At 31.6% G+C, this 15,751-nt stretch overlaps 1 protein-coding gene across 1 annotated transcript in view; it reads right to left on the bottom strand.

The window, feature by feature from the left end:
• The window catches only part of insc (spindle orientation adaptor protein inscuteable), a 253,116-nt gene extending 239,182 nt beyond the window's left edge, over positions 1-13,934 (bottom strand). Inside the window, exon 1 of the mRNA XM_075378868.1 lies at positions 13,723-13,934. The gene's annotated coding sequence lies outside the window, so the exon portion shown is untranslated. The remainder of the gene's footprint in view (positions 1-13,722) is intronic.
• Positions 13,935-15,751: the final 1,817 nt, after the last annotated feature.

Raw genomic sequence — 15,751 nt, 5'->3', positions numbered from 1 at the left:
TGCTAATAGATTGTTTTACTCAACTTTAAAGACAAGTAATATTCGTACAATCAAATAATTTTTGGTAATCATTAATTGATTTTAATGTATTTTCTACTTACCTATCTCGAAACATCGATTTATAAAAAAGATAATAATTTATCGAATTATGATTAAAATTAAAATGATTATAAATAAAAAATAACAGACAATTAATTAATTTTAAATAAATATATATTTCAGTTTTTAAAATTAATCATCTCTCTAATAAGATAATTTCATTTTATAAAGATTCCTTCCAATTAACGCAAAAATAAAAATAATTATAAAAATTTCATGATAATTAGCTATCAAATTTAGAAAAATTAAAAACAATTATCATTATTAACTGTTAAGATAAATAAAATATAAATTCATGATGTAAATACAAAGCTGACAATAAAAATGTAAATATCGGTTGATTCAAAAAGGATTTCACAACTTCATATAAAACTTCGATTTGGTTGAGGTCTCATTTCATAGAAAAACATATCAAGTTTTTCACCCAAAATTCACTTTGGTTCTACATATAATGTGACATACATCCCATTTGACGTCGATTTTATTCCAAATTGTAGCCAACAAGCCGGGCGTTATCTCTTCCTATTGATTTGCATGGCACTTCTCCCGCCGCCACCCCATTCGGTCGCCCTAAAGCATAAGACCGAATGTCTGTGCCAAAAACGGCTGCTGAGCCTCAAATTAGTTTAGCGACCATTGTTCTAACTAGCTCCTAGATCTAATCTAATTGTGTGAGCGAACTAAGCGTGGTTCCACACACCGCTTGCTTTGTGTCCCACTGCTCATTTGTTATATTTTATAAAATGGGTAGACGCTTCCCCTCAACTACTAAAATATATATGACATTCAATAAATTAAATTTATCTCGTCAAGATAGAAATTCACTGCCACGCCTAGGTCGCTGAATGCCAGCAAGTACCTATCCACTAATATTAAAGCGCTTGAAGCTTTAATTGGCTGATGGCCAGCCATAACTCTCGGGTAGCTTCCCACAACAGCGAGGTAGGAGTCTTTCCCTTAAATAAACTACTGATGCCAGTTGAACAAAGCAACGGCATCAAGGAACATTGACTCGCCGGTTATGAGTGGCCAATTTTCCCCTTGACCTCTAAGTTCCAGGATGGCCTGAGTTCTGCCCCCCCCCCCCCATAAGAGCTGGGCAGTCGAACATCATATGTTCGTTCGACTGGACCTCCCCGCAGACGCACAGCTTATCAGCTGCTAGGCGGAACCGTAACAAATATTGGTTCAACTTCGCGTGATTGGTGAGCACCTGGTCACCCGTTGCCCTTAAAAACGAAGGAGGCATACCATCCCCCCCAAGTCCTGTATAAATCTATACAAGGATCTTTCCTTAGTCGTGGTGTGCCATTCTTGCTGCCATGCATCCGTCGCGAGGTTGTAAAGCCTCCTCCTCATGCGGGAGATGGGTAACTTAACGAAATTTAGAACCGGTTCATTGTGATCACCGTTCCGCTTCGGTACAGGTCCTGCTCGAACGCATCCCAAATACCTCGGCCTCCCTGCCTCTTCGCAACTTCCACATGGCCACCCGAACTTTCACCGCTAAATCGATTGGAAGAGCCTTTCCCAAGATATTTCGTATTTTAACTCCTAGGTTAAACTTCCGAACAACCGATTTAGGTCCACCTTCAAGAAATTCATCGCTGATGAAAGCACAACCACGACGAAATTTTGCAAACCGATTGTAAAATCTTTCCTGATGATTCAATACCAAAGGTTGAATGAAGTGATTCGAGGCATTGTTGTTGTGTTAGGCCTTTACTAAAATCGTAAAAAATCATCTAGTGAAAACCTTTATATGAAATTTCCATTTTTTCACAAAACTGTTTTTTTAAACGCTCATTGCAAACAAACTACACAGCCGATTTCTGAGGTGTTGTAACAATAAATAAAAGTAAATTTTACAAGAGTAATGTCACATCTCAATAGCGCCATCTACTGGTCGTTTGTAAAAATTTTAAAACCGACCTCCGTATACATCATTTTGATTTTCTCATATTTACTATATAAATTATAAAGGTTCAAATTACCAATTAGTGAATTTTAAATTATTCTAGCGCTTTCGGATTTATTTGTCCATCATCAGGAATAATCGATTAGTTATAAAATTTACAGTTGTGCATTTAAATAGTAGAATAGAAATTAACATGAAATAAAATAAATTATTAACATTTGTTTATTCGTAACAGTTGTATACTCATAACAGTTCAAAAGAGATTCTCAACTGTTATGAGAGTTGAGAATCTCTCTCGGAGAAGACGTTTTCATTTAATGTATGACTTTAATTATTTTTAATACTTGATAATCAACTATCATGAATACATAAATTTTAATAATTTATTATATTTCATATTAATTTCTATTCTACTATTTAAATGCACAACTTTAAATTTTATAGTTAATCGATTATTCCTGATGATGGACAAATAAATCCGAAAGCGCTAGAATAATTTAACATTCACTATTTTTGGTAAGTTGAACTTTTATTAAAGTTTATATAAAATACCAACGGTGCCATTCCAAGAAAATTTAATCTCCCATATTTACCAAGTTTTCATCCTTTATTTGTTTATTAGTAAGAATTTCATTTAGTTCTTTTGAAGTTGTACAGCTAACTAGTTTTAATAAGAGATTTATAAAAGTAGACTCTCTGATGAAGTATTATTATAGAGTATTTTTATAATATCGTCGAGAAAATATACATCCTGTCTGTCCTATTTAAAAATTATTACATTCTAAACAACTATATTTGTACTCAATATAAAAACTAATTTTAAATCTTTTAGTTTTATGCTTCGAAGGAAATCAGTGCGGTTTGATTTTTTTTGCAAAAGAATCATCCTAAGAAAATTTGTCATCTAATAAATCAACCTATTTATGAGCAAGAAACATGCTATAGTTATCATTAATAATTAAAATGTTAATACTTTCACAAAACCACTAAAAGAAACTTAATCAAAAACTCGTAAATTGTAAATAATTAACTATACTTTTATTCATATTAACTTAAAAAGTAAAAATAAAATTTTTTATCAATTCCAAAACTATTAAAACAAAACAATTTGTGGTTTAATCTTAAACAAACATTATTAATATTTTTTTTAACACTAACCAAGAACAACCGCTTAAAACTGGTTTTACTGTATTTTAACAGGTATGAAAAATTAAAAAAATTAAAATTAATGTGTTTGTATGCGATTATTTTTAAAAAAACATATGATTATAATTAAAGTTATATATAACATTCTTTGTGAATATATTTCGAAACTACGGCGCCCATCATACTAAAAAATAAAAAAATATTAATAATTTTTCAGTTTCTTTATATTTCCTTTTATCAATTCAAGGAAACCTACATTTTTTTCAGGTTTATTACTGAAGGATATTATAAAAATTAAAATAATAATTTTAAAATTATTTTACTAATTATTTTAAGGACGTAAATTACGACTTATTTTTATTTTTTTAAATACTGCGAATCACACTTTTTCAGAAGGATAATCACTTTTATAAACGATTCCACAAAGAGTTGATGACTCATTCAAAGATGTAACTTTTAAGAAGGTGTAAAAGCACTGATATTTTTATATATATAAAGACGAAGAGGATTTTTGTTTGTTCGGAATAAAAATAAACCACTCGATCAATCGCAACCAAATTTTTACCCATGTTTCTTGGCATAACTGAAGGGTTTTTAGATATATTTTATCTCTACATTCTTTTACAAACCGTACAGATTTGGTCGAAAATTGACCGACACATTTTTGATTTAGCTAAAACGTTTTTTACGTGTTCTATACAACAAAAAAAGATATACCTATTCGAGGATTTTATTTCTTTTCATTTTTTTGGAAATTAGAAAGGATTGAAAATTTAAGAATTTGGTGATTTTTGGATTGTAGTATATTTTTTTAAAAATTCATAACTCTGGTTCTATTTGAGCTACAGATTTCATTTTAAAGGTAAAAGAACGAGCTTTAATAAAAAGTACTTGAAAAAAAAATTATTTACAAATTGAAATTGTTATAAACAATTAAAATGTTTAAATCGATTTTTAACAATTGCCCCCCCCCCCCACGTATCAAGTTTTTAATATTTCTATCGTGTTCTCTGTCAAATTTCCTTTCGAAAACACTTTTTTTATCGATGGGGAAATAATTATTACTATATGAAAAAAATTAATTAATCTAGCGCGTTCTTCGAATCAGTTGCGTATTGGCCGTTTCCGCTCTGTCAGTACTCCTCGTGCGATTCAGTAGCATGCGCTGTGACCCGCGCGCCGATGTGACGAACCGCGCTAGATTAATTTTTTGTCGTATAGAACATGTAAAAAACGTTTTAGCTAAATCAAAAATATGTCGGTCAGAAAGGTGTTCGGTTTGTAAAAGAATGTCCCATATATGTGTTGTAGTGGTTATTTGCAGGTTGAAGAACAATCTTTAATGAACTGTGAACTGTGATTGTCTATCACTGTGTGAGCTGGGTTTCAACTGAATGAGTCGAATCAAAAGAATGAATATTAAAAAAAATAATACAATTAAATTTACGTTGAATAAAATAAAATAATATTAAAAATAAATTCTGTTTAATAATAATGGGCTTTCCGCGATAACTACGTGAGGGACTAGAGTGGTGAGATATACGAGCATCTTTTGGGAGGCTAGACTGATCATCAACATAAACTAGTAACAAACGGGGTGCCCCTGGGAAGCTGTTTTGGGAGAGGCAATGGGATGCTCTTATCTCCGAAAAGAATCGTCTGATCTTCAAAATTCAAACGGGGTATTTGTTAGTAAGTTGAAGGCTAACTTTTGCATGTATCAGGTACACTGTCTATCAAACAGATCATGGTTATTCGAAAACACACACACACATATATATATATATATATATATATATATATATATATATAAAGTTTGTCTCTTTGTTTGTTACCGCATCACACGAGAACCAACCGACCTATTACTTTCAAATTTGCAGGATACATTCGATAACACGAATGTATCCTGCAAGGAAAGGTTTTACGACATCGACCAAGGCCCTAGCTCTTTAGAAAGTGAAAATATTAAAAGTATTCATTATTTCTTCACCCGCAAGAAGGAGAAGTTGTAAATTAAAGATATTCATTAAGGAAAAAAAAGATTAATCCTTTTACTGCATTATTATATTTCTGCCTCCATGCCAAATAAATAAGTTGTGAATTTTTCGTCTTCAAAGGTGTGTCTTCTTTACTTACCATAGCCACCATTGTCCTGTCTTTTGTAACTTAGTTTATTTTTCAGGTTTCTATAAATCCTGAATACTTATTTTTTATTTATCAGTATTATTCTCATAATCATGAGAGGATAACGAACAGTGCAAGGGTCCAGGGGGCGGAGCCCTCTCGGTAGACGGGAATGCCGAAACGAGCTCTGCTCGTGTATAAGGCGCCGTTCCCTTACAACACGGGAATGGCGAGCGAAGCGAGCTCTGCGGTTCTGGGGTAGGCCCCGAGAAGCCTCTGAGTTGGGTTCGGGGTTTGCCTGGGCCGACGTGGGGCCTGAGGGTCCAGTTTCTAGCTAGACTGACTTGTTAGTATACATATATAAATACTATCTCAGATATAACATGTTGACTCTTTTTATATATATATATATATAGAGAGAGAGAGAGAGTGAGAGGTTGTGGGTAAGAGAGGGGGAGTGTGTGTGTCTATCTACTCAGCCGTGGAGGTCGGCAGCTAATATTTAATATAACTCTTTAATAGGAATTTATATAACTTTATAAATAACTATAGTGATATTAACTAATAAAATCAGATTTCGTATTATATTTTATATAATATGCTAATCAAAGTATTAGTAATATAATTAATTTTTACTAAATAATAAAACGCATCATTAGTTATTATTAAATATAAGAGAAGTGCAGCACTTTTTTTTAATAAATAATAAAATAATTAATGTAGCTTTTTATATCAAATTTCTTTCTTATTACGTTTAAATATTTCCAAACTCATAAAATTAAAAAAATTAATGTTTTATAACCAATAATAATAATAATTCTAATTAGAATAGATATATTAATAATTTAATTTTACCACAAAACCACATTAATATTGCATTACAATTATACATATATATATATATATATAAACAAGAATGCAATTACGTGTTCCGAATTACTCAGAAATTTGTCATCATCGATTTGTTATTTAATACTTTTGTTTCTTTCTATTCATAAAGTATTACATGTCGTTCTTTTGTCTTCACTCAGAAACACAAAAATTAATACGCGCGCGCGCGCGCACACACACACACACACACAACGATCTTCACAGAATATTCCAGATGACGATAATTATAAACACTTATCGTGTAATCAATTACGAAGTATTATTTTAAATTCCATTATATTTCTTAACAATTACATTTACAGATGGTTTTATTTATTAATATGTTTTAAGTTAAAATAGCGCAATTTAATTTAAGGTAATTATATACAATTATGATGGACTTACCTCCAACTTTGATCATATTTAGAATATACCTTATTTAGGACCTAATAAATTCGTTATTACTGAAATTATTCGTCATAAATGCCTTTCACCCGAGTTACGTTCCTCATAAATTACACAATATCTTCATCAAAAATTTGGTAATTCAGCAAAAAAATTGAGCATGTCTGGGTGTTTTGTACAGTTTCATGTTTCATGACCCACCCACCCGTCTAAAGAAAAAAAAACAAAAATCAAGAAAGTATGTATGTTCGTTCGTACACACACACACATATATATATTTAGGCCAGTTTTTTTTAATGATATCTTTAGAGTGGATGGATCGATTTGCATTAAATCTGGTACGATGATTTCTATATATGGGGCATTTGGTGATTTCATTTTAATCGCACCCAGTAAAGGAGGCAAGGAAATAAAGACCCTTGTAATTTCTGTACCTCAAAATGTTACTCAAATTTTATATATATATATATATATATATATATATACATTTTTTTTGCATAATTTAATCCCACTTAGGTAGCTAAGCTCCTTTCTTATGATGCCTTATTCAAAAACCTCCATAAGGGATGGGAGCAAAAAAAAAATTTAAATACCCTATTTTTAATTTTTAAATTACGAGGTTAAATCAAAAAGTAAAGGGAAATTTTGATTTCATTCCAATCATATGTATGGCAGCAATGATTGTTCTGCTATAACTCATAACCTCTCAGTTGTTCATTGAAAGTATTGTTTCACAATTAGCTATTTGTGATTGTGTTTAAAAGTCGGTTTAAAATGAGTGCTCCTTTGTTGATGGCACCAAGGAAGAAATGCGAGCAGTGATACGTTTTCTCCGTTCAGAAGGGGTGAACGAGATTCGTCGAACACATCAACAATATGGAGAGAACTGTTTGAGTGGAAGCAAGACTGATTGATTGCTATAAAAATGGTAGGATTTCTCCCTGATGAACAGCGGGAAGGTAGGCCTTCTACTTCAAATACTAACGACAATATTGAGCGGTTAAACAAATGATTCACGGTAATCGACGAATTACAGTTGATGACATTGCAAGGAACGACGATTGCATTGCCAAGGGTATGGTTATCCGTGCAGCCGTGAGGTGTAGCGGCATCTCGACGACGGTTTATTGTGGTGAATGTCACGCGGGACTCTGCGATGAAGCTGAGTGGGAGTAGAACGTCTGTCCTCCTCTCCCTGAAGACCAGACCGGAGTCCGTAGTTATAATCAAATCAGTGGTTCGAACCATAAAGTTGAATTCACTAAGGGAACTAGGAATAAATTCCGTTGTTGCAAACAACATTTCTTGTGGTATGTTTATTGAATTTGTTTAGAATATTATGAGACATTTACTCACAATAACTCAGTTAAATGTAGAACTAACTAGGTGCGGGGTTCATGCTTCCGCGAATTCAGTTAGCTATTTCAGAGGGCAACGAAGTAGGACAGTCAAGATGTCCGAAAGAAACCTACAGCGAAGGCGAAGGCTGAGTCATAATTCACCGATGTAAATGTCTACAGAGGCATTATATTGGTGGTATCCCAACGAGGCCTGGCTTATTACTGTGAGATGTAAAAGGTTACAGGATCAAAAGACGACCTCCGTTAAAGCCCATCACGGCTAGTAACGGGGGGAAGGGATATGGCGACCGGAAGCGTCGCAAGGCGGGTACGGGTATCTTCCCCTACGGGGGTTGGGATGATGACATTGCAAGTGTGTTGAATATAAGCCATGTTCAGCATTTTCAATCATCCATGATTCTTTAAACTTTCGAAAAGTCTGTGCTCGCTGGCTTCTACGTCAATTGACCAGCATCCACAAAGAAAATCGTTTGAAAATTTCCCACAAGCTTTTGAAACGTTACGATGATAAAGGAGAGTCATTTATTAAGCGAATAATAACCGTTGATAAGATGAGTCCATCACTTTAAACCCGAGAGTAAGCGATAAAATTTAGTTTGGAAATATTCTTCTTCTCCTATCTCCAAAAAAGTTTAAAACTCAGATGTTTGCAGAAAAGGTGATGACGATATTCTGGGAAATGGAAATTTCACTTTTGGTTTACTTCACATCTAAAGGTCAATCAGTAAACAATGACTACTGTGAGCTACTGTGTTTACTGAAGCAAAAAAAGCAAAACCAAAAGACGTGGTAAACTTTCTAAAGGTGTGATTTTGTTTCAGTATAATGCTCGACCTTATACGGTCAAAAAAAGCAGTTCTTTGCCTTCAAGATTTCGGTGTTGAGCTGTTGGATCACCCTCCATACAGTTCGGATTTGGCTCCAAGCGATTTTCATCTTTTAGCCCATTAAAAGAAGAGTTACGAGGAAATCGTTATCGATCTGATGAAGACGCCATAGAAGTGTTGAAACATTTTCTGCACACCAGACCGAAAACTTTCTTACAGGAAGGAATTCAAAAGCTCGTTAAAAGTTTGACTAAGTGCATAAAAGTAGGAAGGGATTACTTGAAAAATAATGCATGTATCATTCGTGTAAGTACAAATAAATATACTGATTTTTTTAATTTAACTTTACTTTTTGACTTGCCCTCGTACATACTTTTTAAATCAATTTTTTTTTTTTTTTTGTTACCAAGCAGCAGTTTGCATAGTTAATAAACTAGACTATTTATAATTTAAATAATTCCCTCGTTTTCAGACTATCCATTAATCAGATAATTATTACACGTATTATATGTTTCGTATAAGGAGAATAAAATAAATAACTGTGTAAATTTCCAGAATTTCATCGTTTTTATTTTTTAACGTATTTTTATTTCAAACTAGAAGACCCGGCAATGCTTCGCTATTGCTAGATTTGAGTGAATATATATATATATATATATATATTAAATGAATACAATTGAAAGTTTGGTAAAACATTACGGAACTTCATAAAATTTAAACTTTCACTTTATCTCTTTTTCCCTATTTCCCTTCTTCCCTTTCAACTTTTTTCTCTTTTTATCATTTCCCTTTTCCATTCTTCTCTTTTTCCCTATTTTCCTGTTCTTTTTTATTTTCCCTATTTCCCCTCTTTCCTTTTAAATCGGACCAGTAGCGTAAATCGTTTTTTAGGCTATACGAACATTGCCTTTTATATCTATAGAAGAAGAAAGTCTGTATATTTATTTCTTTTTTTCGTAAATATCTTGACACCGACGCCACCTAGCGGGTATAGATTTGCAAAAATTTCTCTTTTCGCATAACTAATATGTATTCTGAATACGAGCTAGATCAGTCCACAAATACAATTTTTCCAAATATCTCAACTCCAGCGCCACCTAGCTGGTCCATTTTTTGTAAAAATATTTCTTTTCACGTAACTAATATATATTCTAAATATGACCCAAATCCGACCATAAATGCAATTTTCTCCAAATATCTCAACCCCAGCGCCATCTAGCGGGTTCATTTTTTGTAGAGGTATTTCTTTCCATGTAAGTAACACATATTCTGAATATGAGCAAATCGGACCATAAATGCAATTGTTTCAAAGTATCTCGACCACAACGCCACCTGGCGGGTCCAAACTAATTCAGAAACCTTCGCGGGAGTGCCCACAACAACTTACCGAAGTTTCATCGCTATCGGATGAACGGTTTAGGAAGGCATAAGAGACATACAGACAGACAAACATTCATTTTTATATATATAGATTTGAGGAGTCTTGGAAACACATGATGCCCTTATGATAAATAAAAAATGCTTGTAAAATTTTCATCAAGAAAATTTAGATCTTGAAATAAAAATAAAAGAAATTTATGTAAATGAGATAAACAAATTAGTAAACAAGTTAAGCGGAATTTTTTTATCCTAATCTTTCCAGCTAATTTTCTTAAATTTTCATGTAAAAATAGTTAATTTCAATTAAAAAAAATCAGATTAATATAATTTTATAATAATCTAGTACCACGTATGGAATAAAAAAATAGCCAGCAAATTGTAACATAACTTGCCCGACTCTAAACCTTGACAGAATTTTATTTCAAATACGAGTTGAATTTTACTTACCCGTCTAGATAACGCTATAGCTCTAGAAGGAAAAGTATTGTATCGGTCCAATTTTGGCATATCCAATTTTAACTGAATCTTGACGTTTTGACACCAAAGAAACCCAAAAAACCGGATGGAAATATTCCGGATGTTAATGTTCATACATACACGCGCGTTTGTGTGTTCAGTGTTGGCCTTTAAACACTTTATATCTCCAAACTACTGGACCGATTTCGACCAAACTTGGTCAGATTACTTCTATATATGGGACATTGATTCCAATAAATTTTCAACTTAAAGGTCAAGGGGATGAGGCTGTAGAGCAAGGTCACCCTCAGTATCTCGAGATTTCGCCTAATTAAGGTCTTATTTTTCTTAGACGCATCGGTTAACGATTAAAAAAAAAACTTTTGCAAAATCGCACCCCAAAAGATGCTGTTGTAGTGGTCTACTATGTTTTGACGTCACAGGTGAGCGATAGAATTAAACAAGTGAATAACATTTAACGTGTAAAAACGTAACACGGTCTGGCTGGCTCTTGAATTCGATCTCCCGGTCGACTCGGTACCTAGTGCGTCAAGCCTCACGGCTACAACAGTCCGCCGACCGTACAAGCAAAATTTGTTCAATCAAGTTGTGAAATTGCATTAGTTTAGTTAATACTGACCGTCGCCGGTAGTACCGCTATACCCGCCCAAATTAAATACGGTATTCGCGCGCGCGCTTTAGTTAGAATCATTGAATTAGATAAACGAAAAAAAAAACAATTATATTTAAATGAAATGATAAATATTAAAAATTAAGTTGTGGGTATGTGTGCATCAGAAACGACCCAAGTTGTAGGAATTTCCCGGAACGCGGCTTTAGCCGGGTGACAGGAAAGTACTCATGAACATACATTAAATCTTTCTTTTTTTTTAAACTAAAGGACCTTGAAATTTTATCATTTTGCAAAAACCCAAAATTTTGGTTGATGCTTTCTTTATTCGTTTCTTTTATTAGAGGCTTATCTTTTAATTACAGGAGCAATAAAGCTACAGAAGGAAATAAAAATGAAAAATTGCTTTAAATTGTCTATGTAAATGACAATTTTTTATTCAATAAATTGTTCGCTTAACTTTTTGGAAAAATAGGAAGATCTAAGTAAATAAATACAGTTCAAACAAAATTTAATCGACGATCACATATTATTATTTGTATATATATATTGCAGTACTATTCGTCTTTTTCTAGTTAAATATCATTTTAAAATGAACAGTACGAATATAATAGCATAAGAAAAAATTTAATCTTTAAATAAATTGTTAAAAATATTTTAATAAGAGTAGGCAATTTATTTTTTAAATAGCTACGTATAGCATAACAAAGGCTTTTCTTATACGCCGATGTATTCTATTGCGTTACGCGAAAAAGACTGATTCGATAGACAAGAAGTAACACCCGCAGAGGTGGTCACTTACTCTGTTCTATATCATAGTCCCTCGTTAAATAAAATAATATACCAAAACATTGTTGATTTAACTCAAAATACAAGTAAACAGTTCATATAAAACAAAATTTAATTTAAAATTTAAATTTCAATTTATTGACGGTTTTATTTTCTTTAATTACACAAAAATATTTTTTTTTAAATTTAATTTTTTTGTACTACATAGTATTTATAAATATAAAAATTATTTTTGCAACTTTTTTAAAATAAAAATTATTGAAAAGGACCGATTAAAGAATTTTTTTTAAAAAAAAACCACGACAAAATATTTTATCTTTGTCAAATTTTTACTTCCTTGTACGAAATAAAGAAAGTATTATAGGCTAATCGCGAAACATTTCGGTTTTCAGATTTAATAATAATAATCCTTATTCCACAAAATAAACAGGTTAAAAAAAAAACATTTACAGTTATATTCTTAATACATAAGCCTTAGTAGACATATAACCAAACAATATAAAATTATAAAAGTAAATAATTATTACATAATTTGATGGAACTAGGGTACCCTCTATAATAATAACTGTATTTAAGGTACCATCCATTATTTTTTAAAGAATAAAATAATAAACTAACTATTTATTGAATAATGGTTAAGTGTATTTCAACGGAAATATCCATTTTGACCATCCTTGAATCCATTATGACTAGTTTCGGCGTGACGTCTGTACGTACGTATGTATCTCGCATAACTCATAAACGATTAGCCGTAGCATGTTGAAATGTTGTATTTAGGACTGTTGTAACATCTAGTTGCACATCTCCCCTTTTCATCGCAATCGACTGGGCCAACAAAGTGTATATAGTCAAACCTCTAAATAAAGCGGGGTTTCAATTTTGAAACACTTGGACTTTTCTTAACTGCAACAATAATCCTTCGTTGAGAGCTTTTCAACGATATATCATAAGTGGTACTTATTTTCATCGGTTCCAGAGTTATAGCCAAACAAAATTTTAATTTGAATCTTACAAGGAATAGACACACTGATTGTTAAATTGAAGTCGAATCCGACTTCATTTTAACAATAAATAGTAATTAAATAATAACAATAAAAAAAAAAAAAATCAAGTTATTAGTGAAAAAACATTTTATGTACTTTTCATTTTAATTCAAAATTTTTTACAATTAGAGGTTAATAATTATTAATAAATCAATATATTAAAAATTAAAAAAAAAGTTGAAAAAAATATACACATAAAGTCAAGATTCGAACCGATGGGTGAATAGTTACATATCCGACACGTTCTCACTTATACCACATATCTACTTAAGCGACATGAACAAAATTAATATATAAATATAAAATGCTAAGGTAATTTTCGGGCCACTGTTCTATGCAATTATCCACTTTATTAAAGAATTGGAGGATCATATCTCACTTTCGAATAAAATAAGTTTAAATGAAGTATAGTAAAAAATGTGTATATATATATACAATTTAATAGGCGTACAAGGAAATCACGTGATGTCCAAATCAGATTTTTTTTGTTATATTTAACCAAAAAATTGATAACTAATTATATATGAATCTATTTCTTAATCGTAGCAATTTAAAAAGTAAAATAATTTATAAAAATATATTTAATAAATATCGATAAAATTAAAATAACATATACGAGAAATTAATAAAATAGTAATACACCTACATGTTAAGAAAAAAATTGATTACTTACAAATTTGGTCGTAATGTGTAATTCACTTATTCAAAAAACATATATTTGATCACGAGAATTTGTAATCATCAGTTTTCACATACATTGAAACGCACTAAAAACCCATATAAACAATGATATTATCACTTTTACGATCAAGTCGTATAAATATCTACCGGTGTTTCGAATTCGCTTATCGTAAACGGCTTACACATACAGTAAGCACATGTCAACTAATACCAAACCGCCAGTAGACTGAACTGTCCGTGTTGTTTACTTGAAAGCACCGCGTATAATATTGTAGAGTGCAGCACAATACTACGTTGGTTCATCTATGTGTACAACTTTTGCAATTTACCACCAAGAGCGTTACGTACACTATATACGTAATGTTTCGTAGAATGGTATGACTTAACCTTTATCCGCGAGGCATAAAAATATTTTTTGAGTCAACTACATTATTTTTATTCTTTATTTATTAAATTCTATATAAATTTGGTTTCGTATTTACGATACTAACTAAATGTTCTCGGTTCAATGAATATTATGTAAAAAAAACGACGGTATCTGTTGTTATTTATTTCTACTTAATGTACAAAGTAAAAAAAAAATTAACAATGAACCAATTATTAATTTATTGTGTTATAAAATCTATATATACATAAAGTTACATCAGATTTTTTAAAAATTACCATCAGTCTTGTATGATTTTACAAAGAATTATTTACTATCTTTTAAATAATAAATTAAGTGTGACTTACATCAATTTCATTTAGTTATTATTTTCATTATTACTTACTGGCCTGTAAAAATATATATATATATATATATATTGTTACAAATAGCCATGTGATATGTGCACTTAAGTTGTGGTATTGTACAAAAATTTTATATAAAATAAATTATATATAAATATATTTTTTTTTTCGTCTTCAGTCATTTGACTGGTTTGATGCAGCTCTCCAATATTCCCTATCTAGTGCTAGTCGTTTCATTTCAGTATACCCTCTACATCCCTAATAATTTGTTTTACATATTCCAAATGTGGCCTGCCTACACAATTTTTCCCTTCTACCTGTCCTTCCAATATTAAAGCGACTATTCCAGGATGCCTTAGTATGTGGCCTATAAGTCTGTCTCTTCTTTTAACTATATTTTTCAAAATGCATCTTTCTTCATCTATTTGCCGCAATACCTCTTCATTTGTCACTTTATCCACCCATCTGATTTTTAACATTCTCCTATAGCACCGCATTTCAAAAGCTTCTAATCTTTTCTTCTCAAGTACTCCGATCGTCCAAGTTTCACTTCCATATAAAGCGACACTCCAAACATATACTTTCAAAAATCTTTTCCTGACATTTAAATTAATTTTTGATGTAAACAAATTATATTTCTTACTGAAGGCTCGTTTCACCTGTGCTATTCGGCATTTTATATCGCTCCTGCTTTGTCCATCTTTAGTAATTCTACTTCCCAAATAACAAAATTCTTCTACCTCCATAATCTTTTCTCCTCCTATTTTCACATTCAGTGGTCCATCTTTGTTATTTCTACTACATTTCATTACTTTTGTATTCTTCTTGTTTATTTTCATGCGATAGTTCTTGCGTAGGACTTCATTTATGCCGTTCATTGTTTCTTCTAAATCCTTTTTACTTTCGGCTAGAATTGCTATACCATCAGCAAATCGTAGCATCTTTATCTTTTCACCTTGTACTGTTATTCCGAATCTAAATTGTTCTTTAACATCATTAACTGCTAGTTCCATGTAAAGATTAAAAAGTAACGTTGATAGGGAACATCCTTGTCGGACTCCCTTTTTTATTACGGCTTCTTTCTTATGTTCTTCAATTGTTACTGTTGCTGTTTGGTTCCTGTACATGTTAGCAATTCTTCTTCTATCTCTGTATTTGAACCCTAATTTTTTTTAAATGTTGAACATTTTATTCCAGTCTACGTTATCGAATGCCTTTTCTAGGTCTATAAACGCCAATTATGTTGGTTTGTTTTTCTTTAATCTTCCTTCTACTATTAATCTGAGGCCTAA

Source organism: Lycorma delicatula, chromosome 11 (assembly GCF_047948215.1).
Source record: "Lycorma delicatula isolate Av1 chromosome 11, ASM4794821v1, whole genome shotgun sequence".
Classification (NCBI taxonomy): Eukaryota; Metazoa; Arthropoda; class Insecta; order Hemiptera; family Fulgoridae; genus Lycorma; species Lycorma delicatula.
The sequence above is the reverse complement of the archived record's forward strand: the minus strand, read 5'-3'. Positions and strand labels throughout refer to the sequence as shown.